The 19,360-nt window shown below is 40.1% G+C and overlaps 1 long non-coding RNA gene across 1 annotated transcript in view; it reads right to left on the reverse strand.

The window, feature by feature from the left end:
* Positions 1-1,476: 1,476 nt before the first annotated feature.
* The window catches only part of LOC116790122, a 39,642-nt gene continuing 21,758 nt past the window's right edge, over positions 1,477-19,360 (reverse strand). Inside the window, exons 2-6 of the long non-coding RNA XR_004358269.1 lie at positions 16,730-16,843; positions 14,888-15,003; positions 12,652-13,283; positions 10,763-10,805; positions 1,477-1,957 (exon numbers count right to left, since the gene is read on the reverse strand). This is a non-coding gene — a long non-coding RNA (uncharacterized LOC116790122). The remainder of the gene's footprint in view (positions 1,958-10,762; positions 10,806-12,651; positions 13,284-14,887; positions 15,004-16,729; positions 16,844-19,360) is intronic.

Consider the following 19,360-nt stretch of genomic DNA (forward strand, 5'->3'; position numbering starts at 1 on the left):
CAAAGGCTGGATCCTCTGATCTTAATGAGCATACATTCCATGTGCATTACAGCATTACATTAACCCAACAGGGACAGAAGGTCGGTCAAGCTCCATGTGGGAGTTACAAAGCTATGCTGAAGGGAAAATGGCAATATCCAGACTCACATCAATGTTCTCAGTGTTATTCAAGCTTTGTAAAAGCAGAATTCACTTTTTTATTTTGCTAGGAGATGCCTAATAAAATCACACTTTTGGCTGAAAGTTTATATTGGAAGCATTATCATTGCATCTCTAAAGAACAGTTCTCATTAAGTGAAAGACTGAACGGACAGATATCCTAATAATAGCTTGATTTGAAGTGCAAAGTGGGTTGAAGCACTCAGCATGCCATCTTCTAATCAGGAATGAAGGTTTTAATGCAGGGCTTCCTGACAATCACAATTTTGTAATGCTTACATAAATGACTTTGTAGATGTGTGTATGGTTTTTTAATTTGGTGCATGGGTAAAGGAATGTATTTCCTGGTGATGCAAAGAAGGATCTGACTACAAATGCAGCAATGCTATCTGCACCTGTGAAAAAATCTAGGTGATCACATAAGAAAGTTCCCTTATTTGCAGAAATACTTAGTAGTCTGGGGGTTATTTGTCTTAACAAAAATACAGTTAAGGATCTGTTACCTTGAATGTTGTGTACAAGTATCTGTACATATATTAAGGCAGCACTCCAGGTGTTTGCACCCTAAAGTAACCTCCATGTACCTTGAACTCCTAGGCACAGCTCACATAAAAGGTCTCAGGATTTCAAGCTCCCTTTAAGCTTGTGTTCTCAGGTGACAGTCAGAGGCACATAATGCCTCTGGGGAGATGTTCTTCATTTCACTCACCTTAAATATGCCTTTCTCTCCCTCCTCCCTCAATACTGAAAGGCACCTAGAAAGTTGTTGCAAGGGCCATAGCCACAAGAAGAACTGATTTGTGGTTCTTCCCTCAGCCACACTTAGCTGCAGTGTCAGGTGTCTCAAACTTCTGGCAAATTAGATATGAAAAAATTCTTCTTCATTACATTGTGATAATGGAATAACCAATAACGATGGGGAAAATGGGATAGATGTTTCCTACCAAAGTATTTTCAAGCTCCATTTCTGCTAGGTTGATCCCTTCCAGAAGTCCCTTTCAGCTTAACTCACCAGTATTCTGGAAGTCCTCTAAGGTTGAAAGGAGCAAGTTACATGTCTTGTGGTCACCCTCTTAAAATAACTCAAGAAAAATCCGTGCCAGCTCCACAGTGTTTTTCCTGGTTAATGATTAGTCGAGAGGAGAAGTCTGGCTGCAAGGTCTTTGATTCATGAACATATTTGTAGTAATTGGGGTCATGGCAATTCCTGTAGCTAATGCATTTTAAAAGGCCAAAGTCAGTACCCCTGAGTAATTGGGGCTGTTACTGAGCAAATGACATGCTTTGAAGCAATGACATTATATTAATTATGTGGGGTGAAATCTAGAAGTGAAAGTTTGTAGGAACAAATCAGAGCTTGATTAAAACTTGGGATAAACCATTCAAGTTTAGTCCAAAATCCAAGATCTAGTTGGTGAACATCAGTTGTCCACCAGTAACATGAGTTCAGGAAGGACCCCCGGAGAAGTCACTTCTGACACTCCAAGCCATGAAGTGGAGCCACGTGGCCACAACAGCACAAGGTCAGCCAGCAGGAGAGGGGAAGGAGAGTGCTACTAACCCAAACCTCTCCTCAAGGGTTGAAAGGCTGGTCTTAGTGAAGTCAGGGAGGAGGAGGGAAGGAGGAAGCACTGCTTGTGGTCCCAGCTTCACCAAGCTAACGCATCTTGCCAGTCCAGGATCTCCCTCTGAGAAGTGTTGCACTTCAACCCCTCCAGAAGAGTAATTGCAAGAGCAACCAGGACAAAGCATACAGCACCAGTGGTGCATCTTCAGCTCATTGCCAGGGAACACGCTGCTGTAAGAGCAAGGAAATAATCCAGGCTTTAAAAAGCAACCCTTCAAAAGAACAATGTTCTCATGTCCCCAAGAACATAGTATTATAAAGAAAAAATTCACACACTTCCATTAAGAGATTTGATCAAATGCATTATCAATATGAAACAACGTACATTCCCATCCCCAGACCCTGTTTCCCTAAATATTTGCAGAGAGATGCAATAGTGCCAGAGCCACTTTCACAGGTGACCAAAAAAAAATTCACCTTTTTTCAAGGATTAATTATTAAGTATAGTAAGGATAAATTGCAGCAGCCAACAATTGTCTTATTCTCCCAAGTCCTATTCATAGTAAACATGATATTATATGGAAATTTAACTTGTATAATTATAGCCATAGGCACTTTGGAAATAGTACAATATGGGCTCGGATATGGGCCAAACCATGCCCCTTCTGCATCTGCACAGTAATCACCATGGCTTTACATCACTGTTCAGATATAACTAATGCTGAAAGTGGTCTGGAGCACTGGCAAGGAAAGATAGGGCTGTGCTTCTCGAGGGGACCATCACTCCAGGGCCCTGAAGTATTTGTGTCCCACAGCACTCTCTGTTGTGCCACAGCAGCTGAGCACACACTTCAACAAGCCATTCCCATCTCTCCCCGCATGACAACTAACTACTGCTCTGTGGGCAGCTACACTACTAACCAGGATTTAAGGCATATGATTTAAGTTGTTGTTTTTTTTTCCCAGGGTCTGCATTAGAGGCCTATTTCTTCATCTTACATATTTCTCACTATACTGGAAATTTTCAAGCAGAAGGCAGATGCTGGAGGAAAGACCACTGTGTGATATGCAGTGAAATGAAGATGGAATATTATATACATAAATACTTACAAACACATCATGTAGGAGATGTTTGCAGATGGAATTCTCCACACAGCATTCATTGTGTATGGCTTGTTGGCTGACAATAGATTATTGATTTATTACACTTTGAAAACATCTTTTACTTACATAAATTTTCCCCTTCTGATGGGGACTGAACACAATATCCATTCTCCCCACTGAATGAAGGCTATTATTTAAAGGATGGTGGATAATCCTGGATCCATCCCTGCCCTGGTCTTTCCGAGTGGTTCTGCTTTGCTGTGGTCTTTGCCTCAGCAAACACGTGCCCTAATGGGGTTGGTTCAGAGCAGCCCAGAGATATTCTTCTCCCTTCCCCTCCTCTTTGCTGATGGATTAACCTGCTGACATTCACCTATGAAGGAGTCAGCTAAAGACCCTTCATGTTACAAATGAGCCCCACATCTTTCCATCTCCCTGGGTTTTGGCATCATAGCTGAAAGAACGATGCAGAGATCTGACTTTAGACACAGAAGGACCAACTAGAGTGAGGTCATTGTTTCCTGACTTTTCCTTAACAGAATTAGTTTGAAGGTAGTAAAAAAACCCACATCTGAATACTTAATATTCATAAGAGGTTTATTCTCCTTTCAACAACCTTGAATAAATTATGGAGAATGTGATAACACTGTAGTTACAGCTTATTCTAATGATCAAAGCAGTTCATCATTGGGGAATAAATGTTCTACCTAAGCAAAAAAAATGTTAATCCCTAAGCAAATTTATTACTTAGAAGGAAATTTCACTTGAAATTGTCCCATTAACTCTGTAAAAAGAAAGTAGGTGGTTTATATTGTATCATAGATTTTCCAACAGTCCTGCAGTATATTTAGCTGAAACAGCTAGAGTGAAAACTGGGAATAAACATTAGTTTCTGCAGTTTGAATATCATTGTGGCATTTTCCCATCTGTACAGTGCAGTACACAGGACACCGTGTTCACAGTACTTTGCAAGATTCTTTCCTCTGAAATGACACATAAGCTGGGAAAAGAACTGACCTTTGGTTTAATTTATATATAGGATTGATCCATCTTCTCCATGTCAAAGCCTTTAGTTTTTGACCTACCGGTCCAAACAGATCATTCTTACATAACTCAGCCCTTGGGCACTGGAACAGGCTCCCCAGGGCAGTGGTCACAGCACGAAGCCTGACAGAGTTCAAGAAGTGTTTGGACAATGCTCTCAGGCACATGGTGTGACTCTTGGGGATGGTTCTGTGCAGGGCTAAGAGTTGGACTTGATGAGCCTTGTGGGTCCCTTCCAATTCAGCATATTCTGTGATTCTGCGATCTCCAGCTTCCAAGTGAAGTCACTACTCCTCTTCCTCAAGGCAGCTTGCTTGGCAGATTTCTTTCACCCTGGCAGGTCCTTTAAGTTCCATTCCCACCTTAAAAATCATTTTAAAGCTCTTTGTTCAAAAGAACCCCCTTGCCAGTGAATCCTGAGTGGTGTTCAAAAAGCATACACTGTCCTCAGCCTTCCAAGATACACCTCTGAATCTCCTCTTAGGAGCAAGTGTTCCAGCTATAGAGCCTTTCTACAATTTCTCTCTCTCTCTCTCTCTATATATATATATATGTATGTGTGTATATATATATACTTTCATTTCTACTTCTGTCTATACAGGGGTGGCATCTCCTTTGGAAATGTCCCATTCCTCTATTTATGAGCATGGCTGCAGTAGCTGGCATTGGAGTGATTTCTCCTTGTATCTCACCTAGATTTCTATTTTCTATAATGAGGTAGCACACCAGTTTGTTTTTTTTTTTTAAATAGACCGTATTTTGTGAAGGAGAAAGCTTTGCTACTGGAAAAGAATGTCAGGAGAATAATGTCTGGCATGACTAGTGCAGATTCCTAATCACTTGCAAAATCAAAAAGAAAAAGGTACACTTATGAATTTTAATTCCCCTTATGAATTGGGAACTGAATTGAAACTGAAAAAAAAAAAGCTATAGACAAGAAATGCTTACAACTCTATGAATGTAGTTCTAGAAAGAATGTTATTAATTAGCAAGCAGATGGATGGATGGATGGATGGATGGATGGATGGATGGATGGATGGATGGATTAATAACATCCTGCAAAAAGCTATGATCTTCTGACAAACCACCTAAACAAGAAAGATGGCTTTCTCTCTGCCCTGATAGCTTTCTAATCCATATTAATGCAGCAAAAATCTCAAGTAAAATCCTCTCATCCAGAACTTGGTCTTTCATTCTTGGTAGGTAGAGTTGATACAACAAAACCTCTTCCTACCCTTATCAAAATAGTGTGCCAGTGAAGCATAGTGGAATTAAAGACAAAAGGAAATTATTCATTGTCAAGATGTACAGCATTTCCATACTACAGAAGACATAGTGTGTGGTTCTTTTCCACTTTTTTCTAATATAACCAAGTAGCTGTTGTACTATTAATTTGAACTTACATCGTATTTTTCAGTTGATTTTTATTATGCCTGGTGTTACTGATGCTGATCTAGACTCCACTGTGTTTCTCTAGGATGAAAATATGGAAAGAGAGGAGCTAATACCCAGGAGAACAAAGGTAAATTAGTGGAAATAAATTATCCAGTTTCATGTATCAAAGTTTATTGGAAATAAAAGGAAAAACATTTATCAAAAGGTCTAGGGAACACGTGATCATTGATTGTCAGCCTGTATTAATTTAAAGAAGATTTATCATTCTCAGGGGATTAATAAATTTTTACGAGCACTTGACTAGTTAGTCATTGTATATTTTCAAGATCCTAACTAAACCAGAAATTCAAAAATTAATAATTAACATCTTTTAAATTATATCCTTATGAGTCTTTATTCACAGGGGCACTTGGGACATGCCATAGTTGTTGATTTAACAAGTTTGCTTATCTACCTGATTGAAGTTAATCATCTTTCTGAAAGTTATCTGTACCTTTCAATTTCATTGTATAAAAGCAAGCTGGATCAAAAGACTACTTCCTTTTCGGTGACTTTAATTGACTCTCTGGTGCTTTCAGTACAGCAAGTGGTGTGACCACTCATCTCACAGACTGAGCAGCAGTCCTAGAAAATCAACAGTAAAAGCTGAGAAGGATGGTTGATATCTGTACACTGAGAGGATGAATCACACAGAGCCTCTCTAACTTGGAAAGGAAATAAAAATATACCTAGAGCTGCATCAGTTCTTATAGGTACTGCTGTTAAAATGCTTCCTAAGCATCTTTCCCTGGCTATGATCAGAGACAGGATACAGAGCTAGGTGGACCTCATTTGTATATTTGTAGCCATTGTTCCTGCAGAAATCCACAGGCCTGTTTCTGTACTGACCCAGGAATTAACCAAGAAACTTTCCTCTTTGTAACAGGCTTCTTGACTAATTTCTAATAAATTTTGAAGAACAATGGGAAAAGATGCTGTGCTGTTTATTATTTTTAGAAGGTATTTTCTGTGATATTTCTCTATCCTTCCATGTTTTCAAATTGTGAGCAGCATTCCTACCAATGTTTGACTTCATTCAGCATTGTCTTCCCTGATTCTCACCCCAAGCAAACATGGGAAAAAATCAGACATTATTATAAACACAATATAAGTTACAATTATTGCGGAAAAAAAATAAAAAAAAAAAGGAAAGCTGTTCAGTGCTACACATGAATAAAAGTTCCTTGTTATAAATAGTTTGCAGTGTAGGGAAGAAGCAAAAAATACAACACAAGAGCTCAGAAATCAACAAGAAGACAGCATGTAAACATGTTTAGAAGCCAAAATCTTTGCAGAAGGGATTTTTTTTTCTGGGAAGAAAGAATTGGTGCATTCCTGCATTTTGTCCAGGGATGCCAGCCAAAAGGCAATCCACCTGTTCTTTTTCACTCTTACTGGTACCTGGGGAGAACAGCATGAAGTTCATTAGAGTCCACCTCTGCTGGAAGATACAGCTAAGGTGTTGTGCAGCCAATCAGCACAGTTGATACAAACCTGATACAAACTTTAGGCTTTATACAAGCAGTTATTTTGCTTCAAAGACAATTTTGGATCAATCAGCTTATAGTTCTCGAAGAATCATTGGAAATTCTGGATTTCACATGCCTATGCTTGTCAGACCAAGGAAAATTAAAAGCCTTAGAAGACTTTATGCAATTTGTAAAAGCCACTTCCCAGAAAACTTCTGATTGCCCTATTTGCCACACCACACCTGGCAGAGATGTACTCCTGAGCCTTAAGGTGACAATATGAAAGGAATTCCTTTCCTTTTGAGAGTTTTTTTAATTATTTAATGCTCATGGACTGGATTCTCTGAACCCAAAATGTTCTGGATTCTGTAAAAAGGAACATACAGTGGAAAATCGATGGATTTCAACTTTGTCTACGTAAGCACCCTAATTATTTTCCAGTTTCATTGCTCTGCTTGATTGCAATTGCAACACACACAGCACTCAGTAGCCTTACTGGCATTACAGAGAGCCAACTTTTGGATTGCTTTTTCGATTAATCACATTTTTATTCTGAAGTCTTAAGCTAGTTAAAGATTTTTGAGGGAAACATATCTTTCTGTCAGAAAATGTGCCAGACTAAATTTATTTCATGGAACACATTGTTTTCAGTAAAACTGAGCATCAAAAATGGAAACAGAGTGTGGGACATCTTGTACAATAATAAAACAAACAATGCAAATCTAGAGTTAATATTGGAAAAACTGAGATCCAAAGTAATAGATTTTCAAAAATGGTATTCTTGATGCTTCAAGATAAAGGAAGACTTTTTTTTCAGTTCTTCTCATGAAGTGTCTAGTCCCTTTTAGCTCTCTTGAATGGGGAGTTTATCAAGACTCGATATTAAAGTTCCTACATTCACTACCACCTCACACTACTTGGGCTTGTTTGATAAGAAGAGCTACTGCAAATAACACACTAGTACTCTTAAGTGAGGCACAAATGCACCAGGCTCTTAGAAATCATTTAGCTTCAAGTCAGAAAAAAGGAGAAATAGCTTAAGTATCTCAAAAGGTCTCACCAATATCTCTTCAGCTGTCCCTCCTTTAATCCATTTTGAGATGTAGATCCATGTTTAATAAGTATTCAAGTATGTACTTGTCTTTAAGCACAAGTAAGAGCGTGGACACCTACTCATGGGTTTGGAATGATATGCATAATTATACTTTACTAGTAGAGAAATTTATTCTAGAAGATCTTGACAAAGACAGTGTTTACAAGTGTATTTCCAAAACTCCTGGTACATCTAGTCCCCATCTCAATGGGAGGAAGAAGGAACTACAGGTGACAAATACAGTTTGCTTAAAAGATTTTTTTTAAATCTGTAACTCTCCTCTGTGAAGAGGAAAATGCAGATACTATTTTCTGTGTTCTTTAGGGTTTGTACTTTTCTATTAGATTCTATATCTTTCACTAACCTTGGGTTCAACAAGGATCATTTCTGCCTATCCAAACCCCTCACTGGGACAGCTTTACTGCCTAAGTTCTGTTCCTGTAGAGCATCTCTCTATGTTAAGCTGCTGACAGATACAAGGAAGGAAAAAGCTCAGATTTGCACAAGTCAGTTATTTGAAATTCTTTACATTCTCTTTTGCATGACCCTGTTACACTGCCCTCAATTTTTTATCAGTCTTTACTATTTTTATTTTCCAAGCAAATGTAATTTTCAAGGAACTTATCCAGCTGACAAATGTGGAAAATGAAACACACTGTCCAAAGAACAAGGTTTGCAATGTTATGAGCTTCATATATTTTGTTTCAAATAACAATGTCCCACCAGCCACCACCATGACTTAACCACCTCAGATCTGGGTGAGCTTTTCCATTCCTGACTTTCCTGTGCAGACCAACAGACAACATGTTTTTCACTTGTGCTGAGTCTTTCTATCATGTCCACAAGCAACCAGTGCAAAAATGCTCACCTCCTCCCGAAACAATCATCAGATAGTCAGTGATGCCTGATGGTATAATCCTTCTAGACTCTGAGTTGAGCAGGATTTCTGCTGCTAAAGGCAGCCTCTTGAGAGACCACTCGGTATCTTTCACTATCCAATCATACCACTGAATGACTGCATTGGAACTGAATTTACATAATACAGCACAGGGACAGTTCATCACTTCTTTCTATAGTCTTGAGCCACCCTTGTCTTATATCTTTATAACTCAAGATATTTGACAGTTCTCCCCAACAGGATGCTTAACAACAAGGCTGCAATGGTGCTTAATCACCCTGCTGTGAATCTGGTTGGACCACAAAGCAGTTCTGCTTCCCGTTCAAGAAGGAAATTTAAAAAGTAATTAAAAAAAAGTATTTGTACTTAACAAGAAACAAAACTGTAACCACGTTGCTCCCTTTCCTGTTCATTTCATCATGAGAAGTATGGAGTTTAAACAGAAGGAAATTTGAGAACTTAAATAGTGTACCAAGATCTCTCTGCAAGTGCATTCTTCCTTACAGCAATGACATTACAGCATGCAAACACCTTGAGGAAACGCAGGTGCATCAGCTGTCACAATATATGGAATAATAGAATTTTTAGGTTGGAAAAGACTTTTAATGTCCAATTGTTAATCCAGTATTACCAAGTGCAGCACTAGGTAGGCCATGTCCCTATGTGTCATGTCTATGCATCTTTTAAATATCTCCAGGGATGGTGACTCAACCAGTTCCCTGGGTAGCCTGTTCCAGGGCTTGACAACTCTTTCAGTGAAGAAATTTTTCCTAATAACCAATCTAAACCTCCTCTGGTGCATCTTGTGCTCATTTTCTCTCATCCTACCACTTATAACTTGGGAGAAGCGACCAACCCCCACCTCACTACAACCTCCCTGCAGGTCAGTACATGGGGAACCACATCAAAAAATTATTTATCAAAAAATAATTCAGGAAAAGAAAGTATTCCTGCCAACATAGCAGAGAAAGAGTTCAGAAGCAGACAGGCTTTCCTTTGCAGACAGAATCCTTGTCTCTAGGACACGACTTGAGATCCACGTTAAGTCCCTTGGCCTTGCCAGTATCCTTCCTCTGTTATCAGAATCTTTGCAGATCAGCCTATCCTGTGTAGCAAAATTTGAACATTACATCAGATATTCCCAGGGAAAATGTCATTTTGTGGCCTGTCTACTGAACCTGCTCAACTATTTACACACAATAACCCCCATTTCAAAGCAGGATCTGAGACACAGTTTAGCCACCAGAGACAGGTTTTTTTATTTTCAGTTTATTTTGGCCACAGTTCATGTGTGCTTTTGTGTATTGAAAGTTACAATCCTTGGCCAAGCCATTTCACCAGATATATTAAGAATCTGATCCATCCCTTGTTGAATGGTGGCAGAACTCCCACTGACACCATGAAAACAGGATTAAGCACTAATCTTTTGCGCAAAGAATGAATGTCTTTTTTTCAGCTCCTAAAGTGCAAACACCACCCAGGTCACTGCATTTTTCTGCTGTACATTGTTTAATATTTGCCCAGTGTCGGGTTTGTTATAGCTTTTATTTAAATCCTCTTAAAAAAGGGGAAAAAAAAAAAAGAAGAGAGGAGATGGAAGTGCAGCATTCACGGCTTTTTTAATTATGAGAGAAATCATGAGTTCTTCCTGACACTAATAACAACATGTAGGAATTATGATGAAAGAGGTTGCTGAAAAAATCCTGTGATTTTTGCAAAGAAATTCAGAGACCAGCATAAGAAGTGTTATGGAAAATAAAGCAGGATAATAAAGCACTAAAGGGAAAAATGGGACAGATTGTATCTAAAGCAAATTAGCCCAAGCTCATTTGACTTCAGTGAAATTATTAATATTTACCTCAGTTTTGGCCCATGTACTAATTGCTCAACTTATGAATAGCAATGAAATTTGAACATTTTATGTTTAAATTACATTGCGTACAAAAATACTGGCTGGATTTTGAAAGACTATAACAATTTGAATTCATACCTACCTTATCCAAACTGCTGGTAGTTTAGCATAAATACTAAATCTACCTGGAAAAGGGAAAAAAGAGATTAAAATATATAACTTTTTTTTAAAGTTTCTTGAAATGACAGATAGCAAATACACCATAAAAGAAAACAGGACTTGAGGTAGGACTGTGAACTCAGCTATAAATCTGGAGTGATTTCAGTAAAATGATTATAGATTTTCAGCTTGAAATCTTTCTCTGGACTTTTCAATGTATTAAAAGTAAAGGTGAGTGGATTTGGGGTTTTTTTAGATCTACAGTTGTGAAAACTCAGGAAATAGAGACTGATAGCAAAAAGCACTACATTTTATTACTGTTGGTGTTCAAATTACTCATCAAATGCTGTTTTATTCCATTTGCTGAATTTTACTGTGAATTTTTACTTTAATAATAAGGCACCAATCAACTTTTTCTGGCAAAATATAGGAACCTTCACAGTATACAAGCAACCCATCCCAGCTGCCTGGGAGCAATATCTGCTCTACAGCATATGGGCCCATCCTGCAGCAATCACAGTCTTCTCACATCTCTGACTGTGGGGACAGTGGGAAACACCCAAAGGAAGCAGAATTTGCCAATTTTGTAACTAAAAAAAGTTGTGTGAGAGCACTTGGAAGAACAGAACAGTCAAGAGACATGAAAAAACCTGCCAGGTAGCTGTGGCAGACAGTGCACTGAGACTGCCCTGCTCTGTCATATACCACATCTTCGTGTCATACTGCACTGGAGCAGGAGCTTGATTCCCTTTGACGGTCAGGTTATGGGGTTTTATTCCTGACTTCTGACAGATTTTTTTCTATCTTCATCCCACTTTGCAGCACGGCTCTGATTTTCAGCTGAGATAACTTCCCATAGTTCTTTCCCACAGCCCTGGCATCGCTGCACAGGGGGTGATACAAGACTTATGTGTTGCTATCATGCATGAAACAGTCCATAAGGTCTCAGCACTATGAGTGTTGCCACCCGGAAAATGGAATTTTTGCAATTCCTATCTGTCTGTTTTAGGCATATTTCATCCAGCAGAGAGAAAAATGACCTCAGGTACAGGTACATCTATGACTCTACAAGGAGGGATGAAAACTCATGTCAAAAGGCACTGAGTATCTCTGTGCAATTGTTCCTTGGTTCTGTAAAGTTCCAGGAATGGGCCACAGGGTCAGTGTCTCCTGCCAGGGTGCTGCCACACATCTCACCTTTTCCAACAGAAGAAGAAATATCAACTGTCTTCTATAACCTCGTAGAAGTCATCACACCAGAATGTTTCCTTGGCATAAAGGAAAAAATCACTCCCTGGTGTCCTTTCTTCTTCTCTTTCATTATGCTTTGTGGTCAGGACTCCCTGGCTTTTGAAATACCAGCTTCTGGGCCTTTAATCAAGCACCTGGCTCTTTTCAAAAAGAAAATCATAAAAACAGTTCTTGAACATTCCTAATGCTTCTTCTAATACATCTTAATGTCTATGAATGCTCTTTCATGGCTTTTTGCATCCAAACAGAAGGACAGCCTGGACATACTATGAATGCACAGTGAAACTCAGAGCATGTTTGTGTAATGTCAAGTCATCAACGTTAGCAGTGCACCAAGTCATTTCTGAAAAGAAAGTAAGAGAAAATACCAATCCAGTCCTAAAACCAGCAACATCAATGTCTGATTCTGAGATGATACCAGGAAATTCCCTAAAGCCACTGCTATTCCCTTAGAACAAAATTAATACAGAAAGTGAAGAAGGGCTGCAGTGTGCTTTGAAAAAGGGAAAGCACAGCTTTGTTTTTATTTTAGCCAGTACAGTAATGAACCCCAGCTCAAAAACACTTCCCACCCTTATTTAGACAAAAACAGGGCAGGCCCCACTTGTGTAGGAACTGCACCTGTTCAGCTCTGGAGACAGCAGACTGGGTGGCACTCGTCCATCCAAGCAAGACCAAGGGCAAAGGTCCTTGCTCCCCTCCTCCTGATGTGTTTCTGAAATGTCACGGGAACATGGAATTTCCTGGTGGCCCCAGAATTTCCTCCAAGGATGAAGGCACCAGAAGCATGTGGCTGACCTTGGCAGCCTTGTTTGTTTTATGCATCCTGCTTCTTAAGGCTTGGATTCATTGCTGAGATCCAATGTCCTTTGGGTATTTTCTTACTGGAAGGGAAAGTTTATGCGTATTTTGGGAAAGTATGTTTTGATTTGGTTTCCTTGTTGTCCCTCCTTCAGGATCTATTTTTTCCAAGTGTCAGAAAAATAAGATGCTGGGTTTCAAAGGGTCCTACAACTGCACCAAACATGATCCAGATGCCAGACAGAACACACTCACTGTATGAAGCTGTCAGCTTTGGTTCACCCAGCCACCACCACCTCAGCAGCTTTCCCCATAGCTCACTTTATCCTCTGCAGCAGGTGAATAAAATGCCTGTTGGAATGATTTGCTGATAAGGTAATAGCACTTCTCTTCCTTCCAAAATATGCTTGCCAATACAGAAATCCATTCTGACCACTGTACTCAGGTTGTTCCTGGCAAAAAAAAAAACCAGGAGGGAGGGGGAATCTTTAAGGAGAAAGTGGCCCAGCAGAGCAGGGCTCAGCCCAAGCAGAAAGCAGTCATAACAGTGAAGTGAATGCTATGGACCATTACCCTGGGAGTTGCCTGGCACAATTCTAAGGGTCCTGCCCCAATGTTCCTCTGCCCAGTCATTAAAGAGAGAGGCAAGTTGGAATTAATAGCTTTGACTGCCCTTAGACACAACCACGTGCAGCACATGACAGGCAGAATGCTTGGAAAAGAGGGAGACTGAGCCACATCCATATACCAAGCTGCTCAGCAGCTACTTCTGCATTCTCCATCTGAAAAACTCCCAAGGTTGTTTGATTTCATCCCATGCTCTTGAAAGCCTGGAGTCCTGATATGATGTACCCCAATCATTCTACAGAGTTGGATGAAAAGCAAAGCTCACTGTGTACGACTTTCCTTTCCTGGCTCTGCAGCTCTCCACCTCCAGCTGCAAGCTCAGCAACACTAAGTATTCAAGCACAGCAAAGCACTTTGCTGCAGCTGTGCCCAGCAACAGGAAAGCACTTCCACTAACTTTTCCTGTCAGTCTCAGCACTTGCCTGCTGTTGCTCACCTCCCCAGGAGAGCGAAGCTCCCCCTCAACTACAAGAGCCACCTGCTTTCCCCTCAGCAAGCCGCCCATCTTCTGTCATGCATCTTCCTTATGGACAAGGTTTGGTCCCCCAGCCCTTGTTCACCCAGGTCAGTTTGCATTGTTCGAATAACGAGCTCCATTTCAGGAGGATCTTTCCTCCAGATGGATCCAAAGCATTTCACAAACTGTTAATTAAGCAAGCCAAACTCAGCAGAGAAAGTTCTTTTCAACACTGCACAACAAATCCCTTTTGGATGCTAGGAAGCAGATGTTTTACGACCAGCCCAGAACAAGTAATGAAGGCTATGGGTAAGGAAACTCAGTCCGGGGAGGAAATACCTGAGATGTCAAGTCAGATTATTTATGATTTCTTCTAAACAAGAGGCACCATAAAAGGGAGGCTGTTTCTTTTCCTCCGCTGCTACCAGGGAGGGGCTGCTCCAGACCCTCACTGAGCTCCTGGAGATGCATGTCCAGGTTCCTGCCTCCACGTTCTGAGACAGTGTAGTCTATGGGGAATAAAAGTTACTAAAGGGTTTTTCTTGCTTTTCAGTTTTTCATTTTCCTTATGGTCTGTTTTTTCCCCAGAGGTTAAAGCCTGGTTCCTAAAGGCTCCTAGACTCCATAGTAGTGATGGGGGTCAAACCCCCTGAATTCCCAATTAGATTTTTAGACTGCAGTGTTGGAAGAAGAAAAGTGTCAGCAGAAGAAATAAATATCTGCAGATCTAAAATCCTCTCACTCCATTGGTTTTGGTCATGGCATATGAACGCTACAAGCATAAGATGTGTCCTCAAATTATCTTCTGCCTAATTCTTTGACTTTGCTGGTGATGGATAAGGCCCTTGCTTACCTAATGTAACCAAAGAGACAAAGCATGCCTGCATGCATGTCCACATTCAGGAAAGCTATGAAATCCACCATTTTCCATGGGAAAAATGGAGGACAGCATAGGCCAAACTGTCCACCTACCTCTCACATGGCCATGTCTCCCACCACTCCCCATGGGTCAGTCACACAGGACATGCCAGCCAGGAAGACTGAATTGAGGTCCCTCTTACCACATCAAATGTCAGGAGGACAGAGTACTGTAAGGTAGAATACAGGGATTTGCTACTACTATAACACTGAGGAAACCCTGGTCCAAACAGTCCTTGTCCCAGAAACCTAGAGTGAAGGTACCTCAGGAAGTATGGAATTTAGCTGGACACCAGAGGCCAGCTATGGAGATAACCAAGGATGTTGTGCCAGGAGGTCAAGGACAAGTGGAGATTGCTGCAATTTCCCTGTCAGGGAGGAGTTCTGACACTGAGAGTGCCAAACTGAAACAAGGCTCATTTTATGCCAGGATGGGGCTTTACTAATCATACTTGTATCTGACTGTGTCCCACTTCACATTTTCGAGGCACACTAAAAAGCTATGACTAAAGAGGTAACTTCAAGGGGGAAATTTCCATTTTTAACTAGCATCTTGCAAAAATAGAAAAAAAAATTGTAATATAGACAGCTGACCAAAGGCTATCTTATTTGCATAATGAATGCTCCCCATCAAACAGAAAAATTAAAGCCCTTTGAGTTCAGATTTAACATTAGCTTCATCCTTGAAAACTGCCCCAGGGTGCAGAAATATGCATAAGTGTTTCTACTCTGGTACCAGAAGTGATTGTACCTTCAGGAAATGCTTTTTAAACCAGTTTCTGACTCTCACTTAAACTACTTAAACACCTTCTTGCAGTTCCCATGCTGAGTTTTGTTACAGATTCCATCATAAATGCTGAATCCCAAACAGCTCTCAAAGTACTCCTTTTTGAAAAGCATAGGAAGTCACACAGGGATGAGGGATGCTCATTTCCAATAGGATTTGCTACAAACCATAGACCCCCGCCTATGTCGGATGGCTTTCCGAAGTCCTCTCATTTATGTAATAATGGCATTGATCTGCAAAGCTCCTTGATGCCTGGGAGGCTTGAAGAATGGTTAGAAGTCTTGTTTGGGAAGTTTTCTGAAGTTTCTCATTTTTCTACTGTTTGTAGGAAAGGTTTGTATAACTGCAAGGTAAGAAAATTGTTCTTCATGTTTCATTATTGAGAAAGCAGCCACCACTGAGAAGCCACAATAAGACTTTCTCTCTTTTCAGGCAACAGCCCACTAGACAAATTGAAGTCTGTTATTTCTACAGAGTTCCTACTCATATGGAATATTTTCAAATAAGCAGCACATTTTAGAACAAGACAATACAAAACATGAGAAAAAAAAATGTGTCTCCTGTTTAATTTCCCTGCAGTAGGGAATTTGGGTTTAAAGAAGAAGAAACCTGTGAGCATAGAAAAAGACATAACTCCGTTTTTACAAAGATGAAAAAACAAACAGATAAAAACTTGTCACTTGACTTGCTATTTGCCTAGAATTTTCTAAATTCTGTGAATGAATTTCTAAATTCAAAGTATACCTAATATGAAGAAAAATAAACAAAGCGTCCCTATTAAAAAAGCACATAGTACTCTACTTCTTACATTGCACCTCTTTCTGAAATGGCACAGAGGAGTCTCGACACACAGTGATCACTTCCACCTTTTGCATTGTCAGTTACAAGAAAATCTAACCTGAAAGAGGACTTTGGTTAGGAATAGGGGTATACTCCTCAACTTCCTACAAAACATCTGCTGAAGTAGGAATCAGCATCTTTTCCTTGGTAAAAAGGAAGGGTTTGCCTTTTACAGGCTACAAATACTGATCAAATATTGTTCTGTCTTCTTGTGACTCTCCATTGTCTCATCAGCAAAATGTACACAACTATTTAACCATAAGCATTACCTGGGATAAGGACAATCAGCAAAGGGAATTGGCAGGTTCTCTGTTGCTTGGTGTCTTCTGGTTAATACAGGAGTCAGAACAGGACTAGAAGCTCTGCTTTGATGACCTGCTGGACTGCAAATAGGTTTAATTAGAACAAATGATGTGTTTAATATTATAAATACCTCAAAGGTCAATTATGATCTTAAAATCTCACTTGACAGCCTATATGTTAGCTTGCAGCTTGAACTTATGTTCAAGCTCAGGCCCTGGACCTTCAATTGACATGATGGCTGCAATCTAAGACAGACCAAGTATCTCAGATGAAGTTCACACAATCAGACGAAAGGAATTGGCTTGAACTGATTTTGACTCATAATTGGGGCACATGGACAGTATAGTGGATTTGGGTATCATTTTGAAAATCATAGCTTAAGAAACATAGCAGACAGGAAAACATTTGCAAAAAATCTCAGTGCCTGCACTTCATGATCAGCTCCACGAAATAAACAGATCAGCTCTAAGTAGTCTGTGGTTCTAATTGCTATACCTTATCCCCCATATTAAACATTTCTATCACTTGGCTGAGGAGCAGACACTGTCCTGTGGATTAGCCATCAGTAACAGCCCAGGAGTAACAACTGATAAATGGCACAGTTTAAGATCTAGCCAATGTTTTGCACTTATTTCTAGAATATTATTACATAATGACGTGCAGTGAATAGAAATGGAAAACAATCACAGCTTTGGCATGGAATTTCTGTATATACAAAAATGATTGCATTTACAAAGTATATTATTACTGACATCTAATTTAGTCTGTCAGAGTGGTACTATGAGGGACTAATTAAAGTCAAAGTAGAACAAATGCTTGTACTTGAGAAAAACACCAGGGAAAACATGGACAGATTTTACCAGTCTGCACGTCTCATTCCTGTCAGTGTGAAGAGTTTCTGAGGTGGTACATTTTACCTGCTTTAAAGCAGAGTATATTCCATTAAGATAGTTATAAGCTTCAAAAGAGCAGATCACTGGCACTCATTATTCGACCAGTCTTGCTCACTTGAACAAGCTTAAGATTGTGAATTTTGAGCCTCCAATCACATTTTTAAAGTTTTTGCTTGTTTTTCATGATCACAGAAATCTATATCCCAAATACGATAACTTTCCCATGCCAAGAAGGAGAAACCAAAGCAATCAAGCAAACAAACAAAAATGACAGGCAGGACAAAGAGAAGGAGAGGGGAAAAGAGAGAGTGTGGTATTCCCGACAAAACTGTTGGACCAACTGTCAGTTGCTTGCATGAAGCAAAGCCCCACAGCTACCAGGGTATTTTGCAGAGCATTAAATTCATTCAGTCTAGGGCCGTAGCGAAGGGAGAAAGGACGCTCTCTGTATTTGTCAGTATGAATGTTCTTGTGTAGACACTCTTCATGTTTCTTGTCCTTATTGACACTACCCTTGACCACGGAGGCTGCATCTTTCAGTGATAGAGGGACAGCAGCCAGCACACAGCAAATCTGCCAGACTTTACTTTGCTGAGCACTGGGCAAAAAGCCCAGTAGCCCCTTCACAGGAGCAGTCTTGTATGCAAGGAATTGGGTGCAAGAATTCAAGTACAAAACTAATTGAAAGAAGAAATTGGTATTTTTCATGTAATTTTGATCCCTGCCCAAATATTAATTTTTATCACATATATTCACATGTTCTGGCAGGACAAACATGTGTGCCTTGACTGCATTGGTCAGCTCGTGTTAATGGGCACATAATCCAGAAAGGTATTTCTGCTGCACATCAAGCAGGGAGGCCTCTAGGTTTCTGAGGCTGTTTATGCCAAGCACTGATTATTTCAGCGAATGAGGATCTTTCTCACCAGAGGCCAATATTTTGAGGATGCCCTGAAAAGATATGTTTTAAAATTCACTGAAGCTACAGAACTTCAAGACAACTAGTTATAGAGGGATTTCATCTAGTGACTGGGCTTCTGCCCTCAAATGCATTTGTAATCATTGTCGTGCTTGTTTTCACCATCTCTGGCTGGAACCATGTACTCCTGAATACTTGTACCCAAACCCAACTGCTTCCCCAGCCTCGTGGCTCAAATTCCTTTCCAAAGGTAAGAAGAAACTTTGTTTTAAAGTTGGAGAAAACAGAACAGGCTGAGGTGAACATGCAACTTTGTGACTGCTCGTGGTCTCTTGGAGACTTTTGATCCACTGGGCCTTTCATTTTTGACATGACATGCTGTCAAAGTTTGAAAATGTGGCAAATGACCTGAGCAGCTGGGCAGGTCCCACGAGAATGGTATTAGAGGTGGGTGTACAACATATGCATCCAGGCAGCATGCCTTTTCTTTCTACAATGCCAGCCCAGCCTGAAGGGACAGTGTCTGGTTTTAGAGCAGTCCTGTCTTTATTTACCCTGAGATGGCTTTCAGAAGGGCAGGAACTGAGCTTTCCTAGAAGAATAGTCAGAGGCTGGCGTACAATTACACTGTATTACACTCAGTCAGATAAATCACTTTTGGGGGAAGAGGTTCATAACAACTCCAGACATGCCTAATAGTTCCACTGTGAGTCTCTGGACAAAGCCCGGGACTGGAAACAAAATGAAATCATTACATAAAATTATTTGTACTCCTGTAATGCTTG

Source organism: Chiroxiphia lanceolata, chromosome 8 (genome assembly GCF_009829145.1).
Source record: "Chiroxiphia lanceolata isolate bChiLan1 chromosome 8, bChiLan1.pri, whole genome shotgun sequence".
Classification (NCBI taxonomy): domain Eukaryota; kingdom Metazoa; phylum Chordata; class Aves; order Passeriformes; family Pipridae; genus Chiroxiphia; species Chiroxiphia lanceolata.